Source organism: Ailuropoda melanoleuca, chromosome 11, assembly GCF_002007445.2.
Source record: "Ailuropoda melanoleuca isolate Jingjing chromosome 11, ASM200744v2, whole genome shotgun sequence".
Taxonomy (NCBI): Eukaryota; Metazoa; Chordata; class Mammalia; order Carnivora; family Ursidae; genus Ailuropoda; species Ailuropoda melanoleuca.
The window spans coordinates 94891768-94912010 of record NC_048228.1 but is presented as its reverse complement, the minus strand read 5'-3'; the positions used below and the strand labels follow the sequence as shown (position 1 = coordinate 94912010).

The following is a 20243-nucleotide window of genomic DNA, read 5'->3' as shown; positions in this document are numbered from 1 at the left end:
ATCGGAATCTGGGGATGTACTGTATGGTGATTAACATAATATAATAAAATAAAATTAAAAAAAAAGAAAGTAAATAAATAAATAAATCAAAAAAAAAAAGTGAAGAAATACTGTCTTCCTGTATGTTTATATAGTCACTGATGGATTGCTATCCAAAGAATTAACTGAAAAATTGATGATGCCTACAATTGCTGAGCATGAATGGCAGCTGCCGTTCCAGACACATTTTATATGTGGATGGCTGGATCAGGGCAAGAAGGAGCTGCCCCACCCCTCAGAGGATCATGTGCCAAGTTACTACTCAGATTTTACAGGTGTCCTAACTGAAGTCGGAAGGGTAAACTCAGTGACTTAGGTAACAAAAATAACAAGCTATAAAATGAAGAATTCTAGGTCCCACTTGCGGTCTTGGTGCTCATATAATATAGCCTGGGTTCGAGCCTCCAGATCCTGACCACAGTTGGCAGCCAACCCCAGATGCCTATCTATCTGTCGCACGAATTTGAATCCCCTTTTTGAGGTACTGACTTCTTGGAAACCCCAAACTGTTTTCATCAAAGGATTGGATCACTGAATGTGTAAAATACTCAACCTTGTCCAGCGGAAGATAATTATTATCAGCATTAATGAGAAACAATGATAACCAACCTTTGGATGGTAAGGCTTACCAAACTGCTTTTTGAAATGCAACAGAACTTTGAGTGAGGCATCATTTTCTATGTTTTAGTAGAGATGGGGGTCACTTGAGAGGGGAGATACATTTCCCAGGTTTTCTAGCCCACTCTCTGAAGTGACATCACTATAAATATGGATAGTTCTGCTTAGCAAGCGTACTTGGTGTTGCTTTTAGAAATAATTCTTTAAGCAGAAGGCAAAGACCTTCTGAAGATGCTGTTCAATGGAAGTTTTATATGCTTCTCTCCTAGAAGGTGGGGAGAATGTTTTAGGGAGAAACTGTTCCTTCTTCAGTGCTGTGACTGGTAGAAGGGTGAAGGGCACTGGGGACACTTCCCAACAAATCAAGTCCTATAAGAAGCAGATGCAGGGCAGGACAAAAGTCCTCTCCAGATGCCATGGAATGAAATTCTTCACCCCTGGCAGTGCCTGGCTGCCAAGCAGAACACAACATCACTATGATTTTTTAGTGTATCGAGCTGGGAAATTGTTTTCCAAGAAAACTGACTAGTTCTTGGATGAAGAGTGGAAGACCCTTTAGCAGGTCTCTCATCTTGAGGACTTAGTTACTTGATACTTTTAAAACCCAAGGAAGGGGAGATTTTCCTTTTGAAAATAGTTGGAGTTTTCTCTACTTGAAAGTTTTAAACAAAATGAAAGGAGTGTGGAGATTGTCTAAACCATTTGGATTTTTCACTGGTCGGCACAGACCTACTACTAGAGACTCTAGAATGAATTTGATATTTTCTTAGGAGAGGGCCAGTTCTGGTGCTCACCTGGTCATTCATTTCTTCTGGAAATTGGATTTGCATTGGCCTGGGGACTTAGACATTGGATTGTCCAAATAATTCTATGCAGAAACAAAATTCGTGCTCATCGGATGCTTAGGCCAATTTTATAGAGAGTAGTAGTTTAAAGGCACTCAAAACAGTTTAAGGAGAGAAGGAAACAAGTCAACGATTTATTCATTACAAACATGAACCGACACCATTAGGTCAGGAATTTTTTTGTGGGAAAATAATGTTATGGAGGCTCCACCGACACTAGAAGAGGAAAGAGCGTCCATAAAAGATGACTCCATTTAAATGAGTCAGTCAGAATTTTAATACTTGTCATTCTGGAGCCACCACCGAGCTTGGCATTAACCTAAGGCTTATCTTTGTGAGAAGCTCCTTTACCTCAAGCCAGATTCCGAATTCTGCCTTCAGGACAAATTCCTAAACCCTTCTTATGAACATAAACCTCATGATATTCTGGCTCCAACATCCTCTAGCTGCTACTGGATGCCTCTTCACCATGAGCCCCACACTCAACATAAACTCCATTCCGTGCTGCCCTTGCCTTGCCTTCCGAATCATTCCAATGGCTGCAATGCCCCTTTCCTGTCTAGGGAATGTTCTGTGATCCTTTAAGTCCTGAGTCAAATATCACCTGCCCCAGGTGCCTTTTTCATACCTTTCTCCCTGCTTGGTAAGCTTAATTGTTTTCATTCTGTGTTCTATCTTTACTATTGCCTTATTGTGGTTTATCATGGTAGCTTGTTTTACCATTTTTCTCTCCCTCTTGATTACAAGTTCTTTTAGATCCATTTCTTATCTGCCTGTCTAATGTCCAATATTTACTAAATGATTAGATGAACATATCAATATAATAAAGCAATTACTGTGGATTTTGAAATGTAAAATGAAATTCTCACATTTGCCATATAATCAGGTAATGCCTTTGAAGTTATTCTTTTTCCATCTAATGGCTCATTTGACAGTTGGTGCCAGGTGATGAGGAGAATGGGTAATAACTAAAGAAATAGCTGAGTCTCAAAAATAGTCATTTGAATAGTGAAAAAAATAGAAATTACTCTCTAGATCTATTGTACATGCATTCATGATGAGTTACCATTCACAGGATTAACTGATGATTAATGATACTGCTAGTGAGCACCATGGATTGCCCACAAGTTATATGGCTCCACGGTACAAGAAGCGTATGAGTATGACTTCTAATGGTCGAAAAATGATGCATATGAGACATTACTTGCCCAGTTTTAGAGAGGGGGAATCTGAGGTTCAGAGGTGTTCAAATGATGTTTTGAATATCAAATAGCTAAATAAATGGTGAAACTACAAGGGGAATCCCTCAAAAACTCATTTCTTAATCAGTTCAGGCTGCTATAACAGAATACCACAGACTGGGTGGCTAAAACAACAGAAATTTATTTCTCACAGTTCTGGAGGCTGAGAAATCTGACATCAAGGTGCCACCAGATACTCTGTTTGGCAAAGGCCTGCTTCATGTTTTGGAGGCTGTCTCCTTGTATCATCACATGGTGAAGAACAGAAAGTAGAAGCAAGCTCTCTCATGTCAGTTCTCATAAGGGCACAAATCCATCATGAGGACTCCACCCCCAAGATCTGTTTACCTCCCAAAGACCCCACCTCCTAATATCATTTCACTGGGAGTTAGGATTTCATCATATAAATGTTGAGGGGGACATGAACACTTGCTCCATGGTATCCTATTAATAGCAATGCCAGAAGACTAAGCTGGTGCAGTAATAGTGGTGGTATTAATTCTGAAGCTTTTAACCCGATGTGGAAGTCTATGAGACAAAGGTAAGCACAAAGACTATTTTAGTAAACAGATTTGATGACATTCCTGCCTCAAGTTATCAGAAGAAACCCAATCCTTTTTGGAAGCAGCCAACTCTGGCCTCTGGTGTGGCTTGTTAATGAGCTGGCTCCACTCTCATGATGGCGCCATCCCTTGGAGGCACAATTCTTGGGAGGCTAAAATCCTCTTGACTTAAGTAGCTGTCTAGTGAGAGCATAGCCTCCCTGAGTGCTAAGGGCTGTTTTTCAAGAGTATCCAAAGCACAGATTCTGGGCAGAAGAACATCTGCAGTGCTGCAGTGAGGAAACTTCTTGCTGCTCCCACCTGGGAGAACTCTACTAGTTTTCCTGCCAATTATAACATCAGTCCAATAGCCCCGAGTTCACTAACTGGGAAATTAAATCCAATCTACAATAGGTACAAAGTGGGATTATTGCAACAATGTATGCATGATACTTTCATGAATACTATGATGTTAAATGACCCAGAATAATAATAAGGCACTCTAACATTTTTGGGTATTTACCACATGTCAAGTACCTTCCTAAGAATTTTATATATACTATCTCATTTAATCCTCACAAAAAATTTACAATATATGCAGGCACTATCATTACCTCATTTTACAGTTGAGACAACAAAGTTACACTGTTGATAAGTGACACAGCTGGCACTCTGTGACTTATCTACTACACTGTGCTGATCTATTCATTTATCACTTTAAATTCCCTGAGGACTGAAGACTCAAAGAAGAAGGGACATAGCTCTCACTCCTCTCAATATGGTAGGGAAACAGGCTAATAAACCATCTACATAAGGTAACCATACCATATCAGAGGTGCCACGAGTGACCTGGGAAGTTGGGAGAAGACAGAGGAGGCTTCACAGGTATCTGAGACTTGGTAAAAGAATCAAAATACAACATTGGTAAGAGAACATATCACATATTCTGAAAAGGATGGGTACCTAATGCTGTAGGACTAGAACATAAAATATAAAGGCAGAGAATGACAGAGAATGAGGGTGGAAATACAAGAGAAGGTTAAACCCTGAAGGGCCTTGAATGTTGTGCCAAGGAATTTAAATTTTATTTAATTAAAAGGATAGGGGGTCATTGAAGAATTTAAGCAGAGTTAGCATCAACAGAATTGTTATTTATAAAGGCCACTTTGACAAAAGTGTAGTGGATGGATTGGTGATGGTGAGACTAGAAATAAGAAAGTTAATAAGCTATTAGAATAGTCAAAGCCCTAAAATAGTGTATGTGGATTGGGAATGGAAAGCAGGTAACACATTTGGAGTACTGATAGCACAGAAAGTGATTAAGAGCATTAATCTGGGGCCATTTAGGCATGAGTCCCAGTTCTGACACTCCCTACCTATGTGCTCTTAGGTAAACCTATAAGGTAACCTGTGCTTGAGTTTCTTCCTCTGTGGAATTGAAGTAATAATGGTGTATATTTTATAGCATTGTTGTTTATATTAATATAAGACACTTTGAATGTTATTGTTGAACATTACTGTACAGTTAATGCAAAATGCTTAAAACATTGCCTAAAACAAAGAAAGTGTTAATGCCAGAGACATTGGAAACAAAACAATCTAAATGTATATCCGTTTTGCTGATCCTCACAATGGACAAAATTAGTTCTTTTTCCTGTTGTAAAATTGCATTCCGAAGCAAATTTACTTTGCTTGAAATGAAATTTACACTAAGAAAGCACAAAAACTATCCTGGTTTAGAATGACAAATTTGTATACAAAGTGAAAATGTGATATTTCAATATTTCTAGTTTTGTGGTCCTTTTGAGTTATTGTAGTTGCATGGCATAATGACTTTGGCAGTAGAGTGTTCCAGAGTAAGTAGCATCAAAGGATTGTCATGTGTTACTGGTTTTCATAATTTTTTTTCTTCTATTACTATGCATTACATATAAAAAGATATATAATCACAGATAATTCAGTTCTCAAGAACTACTGGTAAACAAATGTATCATTGCACTAAACGTGCTTACATCCTGTATTTAAAATTATTGATTTCTGCTGCCATATACTCTGAGGATTTTATTTGTTTTATATCAAGATATAAAAACATGTACTTGAGAGTATTTTTCTTCTGAGTGTTGACTCCGACTTTCATTAGTATCTCAGCTCTTCCCTCAGACAGAGTCGCTTGGCCCAAGGACTTGAGAAATTATGTCTCATTGACAGAAAATGGAGTTAGTAAAGAATCAGTTTCAGTAATGACTTGCCCTGGTTGGTTTTCTGTTCTGTTCTAAGATCTGCTGTTGGGATGGAGATTAGATTTTGATTAGAAGATAGAGGTACAAAGACTAATTAGAATAATCTTGGCTCCCTCATAAGAGAGATGATGTAGACTTGAGCTATGGCAAGAAGGGAATGAAGTTGAGAAAGAGAAATCTGACAGAACTTGATGGCAGAATGGATATGGATCATTAAGGAAAAGAAAGATTCAAGGATGATACCAGATTTCTAGGCTGAGTAATTGGGTAGATGGTCATGAATCTCAAAAGAGAGAATGTAGGAGAAAATGTAGTTTGGGGGTATGAAGAATGTCATGTCTCATTTTGGACGTACTGCATTTGGAGGGTCTATGCCAGAGTTGGGCAGAAGTGATGAGCAGATGGGGAGCCTAGGTGGCAGTCAGACTCTTGATTTTGGCTCAGGTCATGATCTCAGGGTTGTGAGACTGAGCCCGGTGTCAGATAAATAAATCTTTTTTTTTTAAGATTTTATTTATTTATTTGACAGATAGCCAGCGAGAGAGGGAACACAGGCAGGGGGAGTGGGAGAGGAAGAAGCAGGCTTCCAGTGGAGGAGCCTGATGTGGGGCTTGATCCCAGAACGCTGGGATCACGCCCTGAGCCGAAGGCAGATGCTTAATGACTGAGCCACCCAGGCGTCCCCAGATAAATAAATCCTAAAAAAAAAAAAAAAAGTGATGAGCAGATAATGGGACAGACTGATTGAATGAAACATGTGGGCTGGATATACTGATCTGAGATTTATTGGCACATGTGGTAGTTGGTTCCATGAGCGTGGATGTGCTCCTCTTAGGAGAGCGTGAATGAAAAGAGCAATTGGTTAAGGATAAAACCCCAAGGAAAAATGGTGTTTGAAAGATGTATGTCGGAAAATAAACTTTTGAAGAGGAAAGAATTCTGGAATAGACAGAAAGAACACCAGAGAAACCGAGGAAATGGGTAATATTTTCAAGGGAGAGGGAAATCTATTCTATATTGTGACATGTCCAATAAGATAAATACTGAAAATCTTTCATTACATTTGTAAAATAAGAGGCTATTATATATATGTATATACACTATATGACATATATATATTATATGACTATATATCATGTGACATGATATGTATTATATGACTATATATATATGACATAATATATATAATACATTATTCAGGGCAGTTTTAGTGGAATGTTGGGGATAGAAACCATATTGTAGAACGTTGAGAAACCAATCCTAGGGCATGATGTGGAGACAGGGAAAGAAAACCCACTTCTAAAAATTCTGGTGAGAAGAGAAAAAAAGTAATATTATGGAAGAGTATACTTTGGAAAACTTTGAGCCAAGGTGGAATATACTTTGGGACCAGGAAAGATATTTGCCTAAGATGAAGGAGCGGATAGAGTGGGCAGTTTAAGATTAGAAAGAGAGTGATGACTGCAGAAAGATGTCTTGAAATGAAGGGCATTTTGGGGCTCAGGTGCATGAATTATCTTTAAGGAGGACAAAAACTCTTTCCTGTCAGAACCCAGAAGAAAGAAGCATAGGAAATAATGGATACTACCATACAGTTTTTAGTAGAGGGTAGAAAACTCCGTGTTTTAACACTAGATGGTGTCAATGTTCCAACTGAAGTAGGAAACAAGGTCTTCTAAAAGTGAGCAGGCCAGATGCCCAGTGGAGGGGCTGAAGAGAATTGTGAAGTTTGGATAGAGCCTGTGATATATTATCTCTCTTGATGGCCACCATCAATTTCTTCTCCACTTATCAAGAGATAGAATCTGTATCTCTTTCCCCTGAATATGGGCAGGTCTCGTGACTTGCTCTGGTCAGCAGGATACAACAGAAATAATGTTATGCAAGTTCCTGGCCTAGTTTTTGAGAGCCCTTTTGGATTTCCATTTCTTCTCTCTTAGAAGTCAACTACCACTTTTTAAGAAGTCACCTGCTTTGAAATCACTGCACTGTGAGAAAATCCAATCTAGCTTATTATTTTGCTAAGTCTGCAGTAACAAAATATCACAGACTCGGTGTCCATGTAATGGACAGAAATTTATTTTCTCACAATTCTGGAGGCTAGAAAGTCCAGGTTCAATGTGTTGGCAAGGGTTGGTTTTCTCTGAAGCCTCTTTCCTTGACTTGCAGATGGCTGCACTCTTGCTACCTCTTTACATGGTTGTTTTTTGTGCATGCACGGCCCTGGTTTCTTTTCCTCCTTCTCTTCTTATGAGGAAGGAATCCAGTCATATTGGACTTCGGACCCATCCTAATGCCCTCATTTTAACTTAATTTCCTCTTTAAAGACCTTCTCTCTGAATACAGTTACATTCTGAAGTACTGAGGGTTGGAACTTCAACATATAAATTTTTTGTTGGGAGACGGGACACAATTCAGCCCATGATACTAGTCACGCACAGAGGTCATTAGAGAGAGATACTCTCAACCAGTTTCCAGTTGTTCCAAACTTCCCAGCCAAGGAATGGATTTGTGAGTGAAGAAGCCATCTTAGAGATTCTGGCTTCCCAGACACCATGTGCAACAGAAACTTCCACTTGAGCTGTGTCCAGTTTGAAGAACTGTGAGAATCCACAGTCTGACTCTAGGGAACCTGAATATTGATCTCTATGCTTCTCTATCGTTTTAACCAGTGACTTTAGGATAGCTTGTGAGGCAATAATAGCAAACTAAAACAAGAACTGAAGCTCATAGTTGACCAAAAAAAAGTCACAGAAAGGATGGACAATGTAGAGATCCTTCAGTTATTATTCAGAGCTTTGCAGCTTCACAAATAGAGCTGCCCTTCACATAAGGTCATTGCTGCACATACAGTAAAGCAGTGCCAACTCTCTCACCAACTTCATGCTGCAGGCATGCCCTTCTACCTGGAATGCGCACATACACACACACACATGTCTCTTGATGGAAATAATTAGACAGTGAAATGACTTAGAAAAAATACCTAGCTTGTGAGACTGTGCTACTATATATATAAAAGTAATGAAATAACCTGCTAACATCACCGGTTTCTAATACTGTTGCAACATGTAATGTACAGACAGAGCCCACTCTGTCTATCTGTTTTTCCCTGGATTTATTTTAAATACTTTGGGGAATAAACTGAATTCGAACTGCCATTTCCCTACACCTTTATAATAGGCTCTGTTTATTCTTTGGAAAGTTCACAAATCTGAAACTTTACAATCTACGGAAAGTTAAATGTTGCCAGTTTAAGTAATTGTGTGAATAGATCCATCTTGTTGTATGTGACTAATATTAAGTAAAGTACAGAAAGAGAGGCCTAATATTCAAGCAAAATCAGGATCATCTACGTGGAAGGGTAGAAGACTTGATAAAATACGTTTAAATTTAAATAAATACATATCTCTGCATTGTAATTAGAACTCCAAAACATTGCCCAAAGCTGCATCACTCCTTCTCTCTTATTCCTTTTGTTTTCTAAGCCATGTTTCCAGTTTCTTTTATTTCATTCTTTATTTCCTTATGCAACTTATTCATTGAATTTTAATACACACACACACACACACACACACGCACACCTCTACTCTCACCTCTTCACACCTACAAGATTTTTGGTGCATGAATGTTGGACACAAGGAATAAAGAATATTAAGCATTTGGAAGAAGAGAGTGCTCAGAAATAGGAAAAATAGGTTTTTCTAATGTGCAAACTTGCTGGAGAGGAGAAAATATCCTAAACAATGTAAATAGCAGAAACTTTCCTTACTGCCTCTTTTTTTTTTTTTTTTTTTTTTTTTAACCATCTCTAGCTTTTCAATATGGGAGGTGATTGTGCTGGTGATGGCAAGGGTGAGTGAAGAGGTTAGAGCACATATTCAAAATATGAGTGAGTTCATCTTTAAAACATTGTGAAATTTGACTTTTCTGAGTTAGTTTAGGATGAGAGTCCATTCTTTCCTCATGGGGCCAGCCGCCCAAATTCTGAGACAAACTAACCTCTGCCTTCTTTGGCTTCAGGTAACAAAAATAAGAGGAGAGTCCTGGCCCTTCTAGCATTTTTGCTGTTTTTGTTTTTTGAAACTGGTATTGTATTCATTTTCCATTCAGTTACATTGCATTACAATTCATTTTTGTTATTGCCACAGTTACGGCTACTGTTTATCATCCTTGCTAATCTCAAACTTGAACTACTGCAATAAGTTTCAAACTGGTCTAACAGCCTCTGCTCTCGTTCCCCTTAATCGGCTCTGTCAAAAAAATGTTTTAAAACATAAATCTGACCATATCTTGCGCTTGTTCCCTTGGTGATCTCATCCAGTCTCATGGAGATAAATATGATTTAGATGTCAAGGTCACCAACATTTCCTTCCCAGCCTGGACCTCTCCCCTTGAACTCTAAACACATATATGCAATTACTACCTATGGCATAAGTAGGCATGGACATCTACAAGGCGTCTTAAGTCCCCAAACAAAATGGGGTTCCTGACCTTCTTCTCCAAACATGGCCCTCTTTCAATCTTTCTGAATGTCAACCCATTCTTCTGGTTGCTTAGACAAAAAGGTCAGTCATCTATGAATGGGAACTGAGAGCCAGAGGGGCTAACTGACATCTGTAAGGGAGTAAGTATCAGAAGCAGGATGTGAACCCACGCTGTTATGACTCCAGAGTCTACACTCTTCACCCGTATGTTAGGATGTTTGACTGCTTTATTAATCCCTTTTCATGTAATCTTGAACGTCATATGGTACCTGCATAACAAATATCCGCTATTCACCTCAGAGGTGGCTTGATAAATGAAACTAGAACTATAAATTCCGGTTCGACCTAGTTGTCACATAAAAGAGCTGAAAATTCTACTTGTTTCGGGCCAAGATTTTTTGAAAGAATATTTTCACTCTATTTTTTTTTTTAGACATTCTGTGTGTTCTTATTGGGATGCTAGGCTGGAATTTTGGGATGGGAACTCAGATGTGTCTGTTATAATTCTGTCTCAGCTACTAATTAGTTCTATAACCTTGGGAAGTTTCTAAATCTCTTGGTGTTATGATCCCTCTGCCAAAAATGCTATGCATGAGATAGATGGTCCTGGCTCTACAGTAATAATGTAGAAAAATAAATAACTCAAGTTACAAGGTCCCGTCACTTCTTGAGGACAAGAATCACATCTATTTGCTTACTCTCCATTTCCCAAATGTTTATTGCAGTTCCACCTTCTGCAGAAACTCAATAAATTTGTGTGAATGACAGGCTGAATTTCATGATTTGGTATGTGGTATGGGCAAGGTGACTGCGAATTTCAGAGGCAGTTTGTTATAGTAGCAAAAATTCTGAATTGAGAGGCAGAAGACAAGGTTTAAAGGCAAAGAAGCAGATATTTCACTATCTCATTGATTATTTGACTTCAAGGCAAATAACCATTATCTAGGTCAAGTCTTCAGATTTGTCCCTGTAAAACTTGGAGAAGGTAGGATTAGTTGTTCTCAAAGGTGCATTAGCAGAGATCTGACTGTGTAATTTACCTTCACCACAATGCCCAAAGAATGTGAGCATGGGACATTATTGTTTCTGTTGGATGTATTCATGGAAAGACTTAGGAATGTAGCGTCAGTATCTATCACATATAAACATCTTCACTTATAAATGATTTCTTCTAGATTCCTCACCAATATTACGAGTAGATGATATTATCCCCATTTACAAATAAGGAAGGTGAAGTTTGGGGAAATTTCTCAGGGTAAAATGACTAGTAAGTATCAAAGCTGGGGTTGCAACAATGCAAGATTAGATGGCTCTTAGATCCCCCCCTTTGCACTGACCCACATGTCCTCCCTACATTTCTAGTATTGATAATGAAGGAAAGAGGGCAGTGGAAGGTATTGCTAGAGATTGGCTCTCTTAAACATCAGGTTTATCCAACTCTAACAGCAAGTGCTATGATCAACTGAAGAATATTCTAGTCACATAAAACACTAATTAGGGAAAATTGGTAATTAACTGCATGCCCCCATTCTGTTTTCAATAAATGTAATCTATCCAACAAATCAGCAGCATTTATTAATGATAATACCAAGGGTGTTCAGTAATAAGCTTGCCTTTCATTAGGGAACTAATACGGGGTTTTATGTGGAGTTCCAGAAGAAACCAAGTAGGCATTACTAGCATTCGTTTCATTGTGCAGATTACATGGTGCCTTGATTCTGCTGGTGACAAGCAATAAAATACTCCGTTGTATATGGCGCATTAAAATGTGTTTAATCTACTATTAGTTCCATGAAAAACATTATTTCCCACTCCACTTCCAATCACCACTGATAACATATGGGGTCTATGAGTCCTGAAATAATTACAGACCACAAGCTGTAGCAATAAACCACAAAGCAACTTAATCATATCCTTTCCTGGAATTTGTTTATTTCAAATAACATTTAGAGCTTTTCTTTCTTTCTCTTTTTTTTCTCCATGAAACTCTACATTGGATTACGTTTCTGTTAAGAAGCTCCAACTTGGATTTTAACTGCAGAAATTGTGCTATTTATTTTCTGGGTGATAAGTCACAAAATTACTGCTTGGAAAATTTTTTGTTCTTCCTTTCTCTAGATATTTCTTTCTTTCTTTTTTTTTTTTTTTAAAGATTTTATTTTTATTTATTTATTCGATAGAGATAGAGACAGCCAGGGAGAGAGGGAACACAAGCAGGGGGAGTAGGAGAGGAAGAAGCAGGCTCATAGTGGAAGAGCCTGATGTGGGGCTCGATCCCATAACGCCAGGATCACGCCCTGAGCCGAAGGCAGAAGCTTAACCGCTGTGCCACCCAGGCGCCCCTCTCTAGATATTTCTAACAAATAATCTTTTATGATCTCTTTATGGGACAAGAAGGTATATAATGATGTAGAAAGGCTATGTAACTAGATAGCTGCCTAAAGATGAAGTGATGTAACCAGGTACTATGTTCAGAGGACAGAAAAAGAGCTTTAAAAAATAAGAGAAACTGTTGTTGGCCCATTTATGCAGAGCTGGCGGGGGGGGGGGGAAGGGAAAAAGAAAAAGAAAAGGGGAATGCTTGGTTTCTGAGAAATTAAGGACTATGATGCCAAATTGTAGTAACTCTCTTGACCTACATTTCTGGAAAATTAAATTTTCTCCTTTCCTCAATGCTGTGGAATCTATCATGTATATTATATTGATCATATTGTATGTGTCTTAGGCAAATTTCAGAATTTTTGATGATCAAAAGGTGTTATGTTAAAAACAAAAATAGGTGGGTAGGGGGATGAGGTAACTGGGTGATGGGCATTAAGGAGGGCATGTGATGTGGTGAGCACTGGGTATTATACGCAACCGATAAATTATTGAACACTGCATCTGAAACTAATGAGGCACTATATGTTGGCTTATTGAATTTAAATTAAAAAAAATGCTTGTATCTTCATGAATGAAAAAAAATAGAAATCAGCTTATTTATTGGCCTACCTAGAGTGGTTTAAAATTCACATTGGATAAAAATTATTTTATTTCCTTATTGACTTACTCAAATGCTTAGAAAAAAGGTCCACCATGCTGAAGGATTTATTAGGTGCTATTTAAGCTCACTCTAAACCTTTCTCTCTGTTAACCAAGGATCTTCAAACAATAGAAGGAAAGGGCTCAAGAGTACCGTAAGTTAATCTTCTGGAATAACATTATCTACTCTAGCGAAGTGGTCCTTTGATGTTCCTCAGTGGTTTTACAGGCACTCTTTCTTTTATTATTTATAGATTATAGTGTTTAAAGTTTTGCGCATGGTGAGGAGAAGTTGCTATGGCAAAATGAAACTGGGAAAAAACCCCAAAACTATATCTGAATCCTGGTTCTGTCACCAAATGGCTTGTCATTCTGTACATTAGAAATATTAGAAATAAATGTACAGGTCCTTGTTTCCTCTTCCACAAAATGTCAATATTTCTCTTGATGTGACTTTAAAATGATATGACCTAATGTGAAAATGACCTGTATGTGAAAGCATTTTATGTTAATGTATACTGCATACAATACTTCAGCCGTCGTTATTAACATGTTAATAATATACTACATGTGATGACATGGTTCTTTTTCTTTTTTGATATTTCAGTGATGATTCTCAAAATCTTTAAGGGTTATATCTGCCCCTGCTAGTTAGTTCTCCAGCTTCGCCTTTCCACTCCTGAAGTGATACTTTATTATCTCTAATATATTTCTGTCCATTTCTCTAGCATGATCTTCCGTACCATGTAAATTGGTCGTTTACACAAAATAATTTATACGGTAATTACTTTATCAGATTGGCTGAAATATTCACTCTTGTCTTGAATTGCTAGCCTCTTATCCCACTCACCTACAATGAGGCAAACAAGCTCAAAACACTGCTTTTAAAGTGTTTACTAGGGCTTTGCAGGCAAATTTTTAGATTCATTTTTACTTTAGTAATTCCATTAGTAGTGTTGATTTGGTAATTAGCTTGTAAAGCATTTGAAAACAGAAGGAAGGTTTCCTTAATCTTTGTATCCCCTTGTCCCCTTTTTCTTTCTTTCTCTCTTTCTTTCTTTCTTTCTTTCTTTCTTTCTTTCTTTCTTTCTTTCTTCTTTTTTTTTTTGGCAGACAAGCAGAGCCAGAAAATCACACCCAAATGAGGTGTTTGGGAAAAGGTGGGGGGTTCCTGCTCAGGACTGCAGGTGCTGGAATCCAAGGATACCTGGAAGATAGCTGGTGGGGGGATCCGGAGTGTAGACCTGCACAGAGTTCACCTACAAAGGTGGTACAGAACCCAGGACAAAGAAACAAGAGGGAGACCAGAGATATCATAACATGGGAAGCAGGTCCAAAGGAAGAATTAGCCAGGACAAATCCCCTGAGGCTGAGATTTAGTCCCTGGGGGCCTTTACAGGTGCACAAAGCCCTGCTCAGGGTTAGAGGGAGTCCAAGCAACAAGTGCCTATTAAGAACATACTGTATACCAAGTAAAATACTGGATACTGGGTATATATGGGTAAGCCCAACATCAGTGGCCTGGCCCTCATCAATATCCCATCTCGTAGGGATTCAGTGAATAAATAATTTATTATTACAGATGATGATAATGGTAAGAAAGATACAAACTGAGTGCAGAGACAGAATGTTTTGGGGAGTAGGGTTTGATCTACTGCCATGCGATCAGGAGAGGCAGGACTTAGGAGGATACCGGAACCATCCATACTAAATAGAAGGAGCATGTGTCCTGGGAAACAACATGTGAAAAGACCCTGAGAGCAGAAAGAGCCAGAACCTCTTGTCCACAAGTGACTTCTTTTCCCAACGATGTAGATAAGAGTAATGTGTGGGTAAGACTGTAGTTAAGACCATGATGGAAATGTGTTGGGGGGAGTGCCTGGGAAGCTGGACTTTGGGATGAGTAGAGAAGCAGTGCAAGGACAGAGTTTTTACTGAGCTCTGATTTTCCCAACCACTCACAGCCTCCACCTCCAAGTTTCCTTGGGCAGGTGTCATAATTTGGCTATTTCCCTGGAAAGAACATGTGCTTAGGAAAGTGAAAGGAGCCCAGCCTGGCTGCAAAGCAGAAAGCGAGGGGTGTTAGACACAGATGTAGTTCCAGTTCAATATTGTGCCCATTCCCCATTAGTTTCCTTCTGTTTACCTGGAGGTTTCCAGATGCTTCTCTCTTGTGAGACCCCGGTGCTCATGTTTTCCTTCAGTCCTGAGAGCTGCCCTAGATTTTTCCAAGCACTTCTCCTTCTTCTGTCAGTCAGGCTAGATTTCTGTTGCCCACCATCAAGGAGCCCTAAATGATACAGATACTTCTCTGTCCTTTCCATCTCAGCTACTGCAATTTTTAGCCCAATTCACTGTCACACATAGGCCAGACTACTGCAATATCTTCCTTACTAGTTTCTCCCTCCTCCTTCTCCTTCCTTGACCAAACCCATTATCTGCCAGAGTTTTTAAAAAAAATATAGGTTATATCACTCCCCTACTTAAACTATCAACGGCTTCCTACCACATGGAATCAAATCTAGGCTGCAAGGCTCTGTGTGACCTGCTCCATGCCCACCCGGGTGGTCTCATCTGTTCTCCTTCCACCACAGCCACAATAACTTTCACTACTTCCCTGGATTTTATAAACCCCTTCCTGCCTTAGGGCTTTTGCACTTGCTATATCTTCAACTGGGGATAACCTTTTCCTTGCTCATGAAGAGTCATTCTCTCTTTAGGTCTGGCATAAAAAGCCTTGACTTAAGGAAAGCTTTCTGTGTCAGTCCGGGTTCTAGGGGAAACAGAATGAAGAAAAAAGGAGAGAGAGAGTGAGAGAAGGGGGGGAAGAGATATAAGGAGAGAGAGTGAGAAGGAGATGGGGGGAGGGAGAGAGAGTGAGAAGGAGAGGTGGGGAAAGAGAGGGAGAAAGAGAGAGAAGGAGAGGGTGGGGGTGAGTGGGAGAGAGAGAAAGAGAGGGAACAGAGAGAGAGAGGGAGAGATAGGGAAGGAGGAGGGAGAGAGAGAATGAGCAGTTGAAGTTAAGGAATTGGCATGGGATTATGGGCACTCACAAGTCTGAAATCTGTAGGGCAGGCTGGCAGCCTAGAAATTCAGGCAAGATTTCTATGTTACAATATTGAGACAGAATTCCTCTTTTCTGGGAAACCTCAGTTTTAAAGCCTTAAAGCCTTCAACTGATTGGATGAGGCAGACCAAGTTATCAAGCAAGGTATGCTTCACTTAAAGGCTACAAGCCACCTTCACGGCAATATCTAGATTAATATTTGGCCAAACAGGGGCGCCTGGGTGGCACAGAGGTTAAGTGTCTGCCTTCGACTCAGGGCGTGATCCCAGCGTTATGGGATCGAGCCCCACATCAGGCTTCTCCACTGGGAGCCTGCTTCTTCCTCTCCCACTCCCCCTGCTTGTGCTCCCTCTCTCACTGGCTGTCTCTATCTCTGTCAAATAAATAAATAAAATCTTTAAAAAAAAAATATTTGGCCAAACAACTGGACACCAGAGCCTAACCCAGTCAACAAATAAAACTTAACCATCATGCCTTCTAGGTCCCCTGTGCCCACATGAGTGTCTCTCACAGAATTCTGTCCTATTTTTTTCACTGAATGTAGCACAATTTCCACTTAATTGGTTTTTTCATTTCTTACTAACTTTACACTTCCTACACTAGACTCTAGTGTTTGTGAGTTGAGGACAATTCTCTTTTACTCATTAATATGTATCCAATATGAGCGAAGTACCTGGAATACAGTAAGTACTCAGTAAGTGATAGATGCTCTGTATGTTTGTGGAAAGAACGAATAACCAGGAAGAGCTTGACATGAGAAGTCGTGACTCCAACTCTTAAAATTCTATGAGAGTTGAAATGTCACATATTAGGCATAATTCATTAGATTATGCAGATAAAAAATTACAGATTCTATCTCATTTCCTTTGACACATTTCTTCGTATTTCCCTTAAGTTAAATTAATCAACACAGATTTAAGAGGATTTCAAGTCTCACACATCAGCTCAAATGTAGCATGGAAAAGAATTCAAAAGTTTTGGCAACTTATTTTATTTTAATGAAGATTTGAATGCCTGCCAGGATCACTAAAATAATTGCCAGTTAGGCTTATATTAATGAACACATTTAAGTGGGAACTCTAAAAAAAAAATGGAAAATGATCTGACTTTATGAGGTAGATTTGCTGCCAGCCGCTTGCAGTGATGAATGGTACCCCGGATTTGTTTTTAGTGTTAGCCACGAAATATCCAAAGTTGCACAGCAGGTTCTTTGAAGAGCAGGTGCTGAATTTGAAAAATTATTTACTAGACTCCCAGGGACACATTTGTATGTGTGAACAAATTAGTTCTTCCAAGAAGAATGAGAAAGAGTAATGTTGTTCAACTTTGTTGCAGACAGAAGTCGTACCACCTCCTGGTGCTTGGGTTCTGTGCTGTGAAGACTGGGTTCCTTGCACAACAAGTTGTATTCACAAACTTCCTTGGATGAAACTGCTTTTGAACTTGTTATTTATTCAATTCTGATGTATAATGCTGAGGAGGTAGGAAACCTCAAAGCATTCAGAAGACAGAGATTTATTATTATTATTTCTAAAATCTTGATCCATCAAGGGATATATGAGTTTGAAGGAACAGTTGACACATTGCTCTTAGACTGAGAAATTTGTATTAGAAGGATCAGCTTGACTAATTTGGGAAATATTTAGGGTATTCTCTAGAAAAATTCAGTGGAAGGAGCTTTTATTGACTTCAGCAGAGTGATAGTTTTTTTCCCAAAGTAGTTTCCCCTTCCACCTATACACACTGCTGTCCAGCTAGACACCACATTTCTTAACTTCCCTGGAGCTGGGTGGTTCATGTGACCAGTGAGTCCATGGGATGTAGGTGAAAGTGATATATGTAACTTTTATGTTATCTCTAAATTAAGGCAAGTTACCTGCCCCTGGTCTCTGGCTTTTTCACCTTCCCTCAGGACATGGATGTGGAAGTGACCTAGTTTACACAATGCAAATGGAGACAGCAGCTCAGCAAAGGGATAGCAGGGCAATGTGTGGGAAGAACCCTGCATCTCCGAATGTGGAGAACTGCCCCGTCAGACAGGACCAACTCACCTGTGACTTGAAAGAAAAAAAAAATTTGATCTTACAGGATTGTTGTGCTTAAATGGATAAACACCATAAAAATTTTAGAAATGCTTCCAGAGCCTTTGGCTTTATAAAAGGGTTGCTTTTATGTAAGTTGTTTTTAAAAATTACCTACATAAGCAAATAATGAATCATGGAACGCTTCATCAAAAACTAATGATGTACTGTATGGAGACTAACATATCATAATAAAAATTACCTACATCTCTGTGTCACATTGTATGTTCAACATCACGAATGATGTTAATCTCTTTTGATTTTCACAAAATCTCAGTGAGGCAATTATGAGAAACACCGTATCAGTTTCTCCAAGAATTCAAAGGACAAAGTAAAATCAAACCAAAATAAAAGTGCATGCTTTTCAAATTTGTCCTCGAGCTAGGGTGTGGGGCAAAGACATTTTAAGAAAGAGCTTCTTGGGGTGCCTAAGTGGCTCAGTCTGGTAACATCTGACTCTCGATTTCACCTCAGGTCATGACCTCAAGGTCGGGCGTAGAGTCTGCTTAAAATTCTCTCTCCCTCCCCACCCCTTCTAGATTATAACACGATTCAGAGGGGCAGCATGATGACAATGGTGTTGATGATAACGATCATAGGAATAATGATTGCTACATTTTGAGTGTTATCATAAGATAGTTTCTATGCTCTGTGCCTTACATTCATTATCTTTGCAAAGTATCTGAAATGCTATTTCTCTAATTTTGCAGATTAGATAAGTGAAGCCCAGAAAGACCAAGCATCTTGCCCAATGGTAGCCAGAACTGGTATCCAATCACATTATCATGTTTACCCCGAAATGTATGCACTTTTGTATAGAAATGAGTTATCATTGCAGGACTGAGGCTGTTGCACTTAGAAAGGTCTACTTGCAAGGCTGGCCCTTAACTGTTCTACTATTCTGCTAGAGACACTATCACAAAATACCACAGACAGGTGGTTTAAACAACAGGAATTTATTTTCTCACAGGTCTGGAGGCTGGCAGTCCAAGATCAAGGTGCTCACAGAGTTGGCTTTTTCTGAGGCTTCTCTTCTTTGGTTTACAGCTGACTTCCTTCTCGCTGTGTCTTCATGGGGCCTTAGCTCTGTGCCTTGCCTCCTTGGTGTCTCTTCCTCTTTTTCTAAGAACTCCAGTCCTATGGGACTAGGGCCTCATCTTCATGACCTCATTTAATTTTAATTACCTGTTTAAAGGACCTATCACCAAATACAGTCACATTGGGGGTTAGGGCTATAACATATGTTTTAGAGGAATACAATTCATTCTTTAAGAGCTGGAATCTGGGAAACTGGGGTTTGGGATGGTTTCCACCATTCCCTGATAAGAATGGCTCACTGTACCTAAATTGTTTATGCAAACAATATCGTTTATGCTGAACACCTGTTTTGCTTCTGGAGGTCTAGAATTTAGGTACATGCTAGACAGAGGGTGCCTATATGACCAGCCCCAGTAAAAGCCCTGGAGACTGAGTTCCTGATGACTTTCCTTGGTAGACAGCATTTCACCTATGTTTTCACAACTGATTGCTGAGGAAGAAGAACACATTCTGTGTGACTCCACTAGGAAAGCAATCTTGGGAGTTTGCATCTGGTTTTCTCCAAGCATTATTCCATGCACCTTTTCCCTTTGTTGATTTTATTTTGTATCCTTTTGCTATAACAGATGGTAGCATTGAATATGATTATATACTGAATCCTGTGAGTCCTCCTGGCAAACGATTGAACTTGGGGGTATCTTGGGAATCTCTGACATAACTTTCTCTCATGCTATTCTTTAATTTGAAGGAAATTTAATTTTACTTTCTTTTGAAATATGTGTTTCTTAGTCTCTCTTACAGTCAAATGGAGCCACATAACTCAGTTTTGACCAGCAGAATATGGGCAGAAGGAATGTCTGACACTCAGCACATGCCCAATATGCCCCATGTATTCTTTGCTCTCTCTCTTTTTTTCTTGACCAAGGAGCAGACACAATTGGCCCAGGGGAGGGCGCAGGCCATAGTGGAATCAACAGATGGAAGGAATAACCTTAACGAACAGGGGAAGCAGAGCCCCCAACCTGAA

The 20243-nt window shown here is 39.2% G+C and overlaps 1 protein-coding gene across 5 annotated transcripts in view; it reads right to left on the bottom strand.

The window, feature by feature from the left end:
- Positions 1–20243, bottom strand: part of KCNIP4 (potassium voltage-gated channel interacting protein 4) — a 1152721-nt gene that overhangs the window by 75541 nt on the left and 1056937 nt on the right. The gene's annotated exons all lie outside the window — the stretch shown is intronic.